Consider the following 6,000-nt stretch of genomic DNA (forward strand, 5'->3'; position numbering starts at 1 on the left):
ACTTTTCAATGACTTCTATTGCTCCAACTGTTAGCTTGGTTTACTTTCCTGTTTGAGCATGCTTTCTAACTGCAACTTGAAACATACTATTTTTCGGCCGAGATACTTTATTTCGGTCTTAGCTGTGCCATCTGACTGACCTTACTAGCCAACCACTCTTTTGCCGATATACTTACTTCGGCTGAAGAGTACCAAGAGTGGTTTAATTCAGTCAATTACTCTTCAGCCTAAACCCTTACTTCGGCTGAAGAGTAATAAGAGTTTAATTCGGCCATCCTCTAAGTTGGTTTTGTCCAGCCACCCACTCTTTAGCTAATGTCCTTACTTCGGCTAAAGAGTACTAAGAGTTGGTTTAATCCAGCCAACCACTTTTTAGCCGATGTCTTTTTTTTAGGCTAAAGAGTACAAGAGTTAGTTTAGTCCAGCCAGCCACTCTTTAGCCGATGTCCTTATTTCGGCTAAAGAGTATTAAGAGTTAGTTTAGTCCAGCCAACCACTCTTTAGCCGATGTCCTTACTTCGGCTAAAGAGTATTAAGAGTTGGTTTAATCCAGCCAACCACTCTTTAGTTGATGTCCCTACTTCGGCCAAAGAGTACTAAGAGTTGGTTTAATCCAACCAACCACTCTTTAGCCGATGTCCTTACTTTGGCTAAAGAGTACTAAGAGTTGGTTTAATTCAGCCAACCACTCTTTACCCGATGTCCTTACTTTGGCTAAAGAGTACTAAGAGTTGGTTTAATTCAGCCAACCACTCTTTAGCCGATGTCCTTACTTTGGCTAAAGAGTACTAAAAGTTGGTTTAATCCAGCCAACCACTCTTTAGCCGATGTCCTTACTTCGGCTAAAGAATACTAAGAGTTGGTTTAATCTAGCCAACCTCTCTTTAGCCGATGTCCTTACTTTGGCTAAAGAGTACTAGGAGTTCGTTTAATCCAGCCAACCTCTAAATTGGTTATTCCTGCCAAGTTAGAATAAAATGTTTGGTTATTCCGACCAAACGTCCTGCAGCCTGGATCCTTATCCTGGGCTTAGGAGGGGTGTTGGTTTTTCCAGCCAACCTCTAAATTGGTTATTCCTGCCAAGTTAGAATAAAATGTTTGGTTATTCCGACCAAACGTCCTGCAGCCTGAATCCTTATCCTGGGCTTAGGAGGGGTGTTGGTTTTTCCAGCCAACCTATAGATTGGTTTTTCCAGCCAACCTAGAGTAAAATGTTTGGTTATTCCGACCAAACGTCCTGCAGCCTGGATCCTTATCCTGGGCTTAGGAGGGGTGTTGGTTTTTCCAGCCAACCTTACTTTTGATGTCCCTAACTTACTAATACAATCTCTTACAAAAAATAACTATGCTGAAAAGAATCAACTTTGTTTTATTAAGAAAAAGGAAAATTACACATACTTGTAAAAAAAAAGCTAAAAATAAAATAGTTTGAGATTGGCAGTATTCCATGGCCTAAAAATGGCTTTGTCGTCCTCATCTTCCAGGTGGTATGCCCCTTTGCCAGCTAATCCGACCACTTTGTAAGGTCCTTCCCAATTAGGCCCTAACTTGCCATCTCCTAGTACCAAGGTGTTTTCCATTACTTTGCGCAGCACCCAATCTCCGATCTTGAATTGCCTTGGATGCACTGTTTTGTTGGATTTCCTGGATAACTCTTGTTGATATGAGGCAATGTGAACCAGTGCTCTTTCTCTTCTTTCTTCGGCGAGGTCGAGCTCCATTGCTATGACTTCTCCATTCAAGTCTGAATCAAAATTTTCGCTTCTAATTGTGGGGAGGCCAACTTCCAGTGGGATTACTGCTTCCATGCCGTAGGCTAAGGAGAATAGTGTTTCTCCTGTTGATCGTCGAGGTGTGGTGCGGTAAGCCCATAAAACATGAGAAAGCTCCCCAGCCCATTTGCCTTTTGTTCTTTCTAACCTTTTCTTCAGTCCATCTAAGATGACTTTGTTTGATGATTCCGCTTGGCCGTTGGCTTGAAGATATGCCGGTGTAGAATTGTAGAACTCTATCTTGTATTCTTCACAAAAGCCTCTAAAGATTCTGCCATCAAACTGGGTGCCGTTGTCTGATATTAAGGCTTTAGGTATGCCGAATCGAGTAATGATATTCTACCAAACGAACTTTTTCACATCTTTTTCCTTGATTGATGACAATGCTTCTGCTTCCACCCACTTTGTGAAGTAGTCCGTTGCTGCGAGAAAGAATTTCCTGTTTCCGAGTGCTGTTGGAAGTGGTCCTACTATGTCCAAGCCTCACATTGCAAAGGGCCATGGGCTGGATAATGGTAGGAGTTCTCTGGTCGGCTGATGTATTTGATGTGCGAACTTCTGACATTTCTCGCACTTCTTCACATACTTCTCTGAGTCTGCTTGCATGTATGGCCACCAATATCCTTGCGAAATGGCTCTTTAAGCTAACGATCTTCCTCCTTGGTGGCTTCCGCACACCCCTTCGTATATTTCGAACAAGAATGCTTCTACTTTGCTGGGGTGGACACACTTTAGATAAGGTCTTGAGAATGACTTTTTGTATAATGCCATAGATGGGGAGAGCCAAAATCCCTGCGACTTTGCTCTAATTTTGTTGGCTTCTTTCTTGTCTTCCGGTAAGACGCCGTCTTTTAAGAACAGTATGATGGGATCCATCCATGAGGGGCCTAATTCGGCGCAACATACCTCTTCTACTTCGGGGTCCTCAATGCTTGGTTTTGGTAGGTAATCAATTAGTAGTGGGTGAGGGATGGATGTATCTGCCATTGACGCAAAACCTGCTAGTTCGTCTGCTCTGCTGTTTTCCTCCCTGCCAATCTATTTTATCCTTATTATTTCAAATTTCTTGATCTCTGTTCGGACCAATTCTTGGTACTTGGCCATCCTATCATCCTTTGCTTCATAGTTGCCAGAAATTTGGTTTACCACCAACTGTGAGTCGCTATAGACCATTAGTTCGGTGGCCTTCATGTAGAATGCTGATTTGAGTCCTGCAAGAAGTGCTTCATACTCCGCTTCGTTGTTTGATGCTGGGAAGCCAAGGTTGATTGCTTGCTCCACAACCAGGCCGTCTGGTGAGATGAGGATTATGCCAAGTCCTGCACCATGCCAGTTAAATGCTCCATCCACAAAGAGCTTCCACATCTCTCCAACGAACAACTTCCAGCAAGTGGAGGAGTCAGATGATGTCGTGGGGTCAGGGATGTTGCTGGTGTTCTCAAGGTCCATACTAGCTATTTGCCCCTCGCTATTTGATTGAACCAAGTCTTTATTTATTGGTGAGTCTTGGCTTGGTGTAGCATGGTTCGCTTTTTCCTTGCTGTCTTTATTATGGTCTGCCTTGAGGTCTGACTGAATATCCTGCACTAGGGGTTGCGCTATTCCGACGTTAACTTCTATCCCTGGTTTGGTTGTATTAGTCAGGTCGACTGGGCAGATATGATGACTTCCTGGGGTGAATTCTGCGATAAAGTCTGCCAAAGCTTGGGCCTTTATCGCGGTTCTGGGTTGGAACTTGATGTCGAATTGTCCCAACTCTACTGCCCACTTCAAGATTCGCCCAGAAAATTTTGCTCTCTCAAACAAAGCCTTTAATGGGAAAGCTGTGAGGACGACTATGGTGTGGGCGTGAAAGTAGTGCGATAACTTTCTTGAGGCCATCATCAAGGCCAATGCCAGTTTTTTCAGTGGCAAGTACCTTGTTTTGGCACCCAGCAATGTCTTGCTGACATAATAGATGGGAAGATGTTGGATTCCTTCCGCGCGAACCAACACTGTGCTAATTGTGTGCTGAGAGACTGCCAGGTACAGGAAGAGTTCTTCTCCAGATATCGGGATTACCAGTAGTGGTGGAGAAGACATGTATTCTTTCAAGCTTTCCAGAGCGCGATCGCATTCTTCGTTCCACTCGAACTTAGCTTTTAATGCTTGAAAAAACGGTCGTAGTCTGTATGACGACTGGCTAATGAATCGGTTGAGTGCAGCTGCCATGCCGGTGAGATGCTGTACTTCTTTTGTTGAATTAGGCCTCTCCAGATCTGAATAACTTTGATCTGGGAGGGGTCTGCTTCTATACCCCGGTTGGTCACCAGGAAGCCCAGGAATTTGCCAGATCCTACATCAAACGCGCACTTAGATGTATTAAGGCGCAACTTGTGCTTCTTCAGAATCTGGAACATTTCACCTAGGTCCCTTAGATGGTCATTCTCATCCTTGCTCTTGACCACCATGTCATCGATGTAAGCCTCCATTGTTCTGCCTAACAACGGCTCAAACATCTTGGTGACCAATCTCTGGAATGGTACCCCTGCGTTCTTTAGGCCAAAGGGTATGACCTTATAGCAATACAGTCCTCTTAGAGTAGTAAAGGACGTAACCTCCTGGTCTGGTTCGTACATGGCGATCTGATAGTAGCCTCTGTACGCATCCAGAAAGCTAAGTCAGTAGTGCCCCGCCGTTAGGTCTACCAATTGATCTATCCGTGGTAGGGGGAAGCTGTCCTTTGGGCACGCTTTGTTAACTGTCTTATAGTCGACGTAGACACACCATTTGCCATTCTTCTTTGGTACCACGACTGTGTTGGAAATCTATCTGGGGTAGTGCACCTCTCTGATAGCTCCTGCCTCTAGCAGATTTCTCACTTCTTCCGCCACTATCTCGGCGTGGTGGAGTGCCGATCTGCGAGTGTGCTGAATGATTGGTCTGGCAGATGGGTGGACATTGAGTTGGTGACAGATGAAGTTTGGATCAATTCCTGGCATGTCGTTGGCCGTCCAGGCGAACACTTCGATGTTAGAAGTCAAGAATTCCAAGACCTCTAATCTCTCAGTGCTGGACAACGACGAACCGAGCAAAAAGAACTTATCCGGGTTCTTTTCATCTATTCTTACCTCTACCAAATCTTCCACCGCTTTTTGATCAGCTGCTCTGCCGACATCTGCGAACAGTTCATTACTCTCAGGTTCTTCCACCGAATGTACATATCCCTTGGCAGCGCGGCTGCCGTTCGCCGTGATAAAGCATTGCTTGGACATAATCTGGTCTCCAAAGACCTCTTCAATTACTCCGGTTCCGTTGGGAAACCGCATTACTTGATGGTAGGATGATGCTACTGATTTCATGGCATGGAACCATGTTCTTCCTAAGATTATGTTGTAAGTGGAAGGGACTTTCAATACCTAAAATTCCACTTGTTTTGTCACGCTTCTTGCTCTGACTGGCAGTATAATTTTGCCGACTGGCCATTCTGGCATTGAATTGAATCCGATCAGGGGGGATACAGCTGGTGCCAGGTCTTTGTCCTCTAATTTCAGTTGTTTGAAGGTTTCGTAGTACATTATCTCACACGAGCTACCTTGGTCTATCAGAATTCGCTTGACGTCATAATCCTTGACGCGGAGGGTGACGACCAGTGCATCGTTGTAAGGGTAATATATTCTTTCCAAGTCCTTGTCTGAAAAAGACATGACGTTCGTGGCCTCCGTTCTCCCCTTTTTGATGGTAGGTTGGGCACTTAGTACCTCCCTTAAGTGCTCAGCCTTCTTGATCGACCCTTTGAGCTCGCATACACGCTCGGGTTCGAATACTCCATGTATCACATTGATCACACCTTGAGGTGGGGCGTCAATTGGCATTCCATTGGGGTTATTGTGGTCCTGGGGGGCTAGTTGCGTCCCTCCTGCAATGTATTTATCCAGGTGATCGGCTGCCACCAATTCCTCCAGATGCTGTCTCAATGGCATGCAATTTTCAGTGCGGTGCCCCTTTTCTTTGTGAAAGGTGCATCGCGATCTTTCGTCATAGTCTTTCTGTGCTTCTCCTAGCTTAGCTGGCCATCTGACGAAAGGCTCATCGCGTATCTCACTCAGAATCTGATAGATCGGTTTCTTGAATACCGTGGTTATAGCAGTACGGATTCTTAACCATCTTTTATCCTGGTCTTCTCCGTTGTCCCGCCTGCTTCGTCCGTTTTTGTTCGGACGTTTTACCGCGTTGATCTTTGCTGTGG

This window comes from Camellia sinensis, chromosome 6 (genome assembly GCF_055761805.1).
Source record: "Camellia sinensis isolate YWXY chromosome 6, ASM5576180v1, whole genome shotgun sequence".
NCBI classification, from domain to species: domain Eukaryota; kingdom Viridiplantae; phylum Streptophyta; class Magnoliopsida; order Ericales; family Theaceae; genus Camellia; species Camellia sinensis.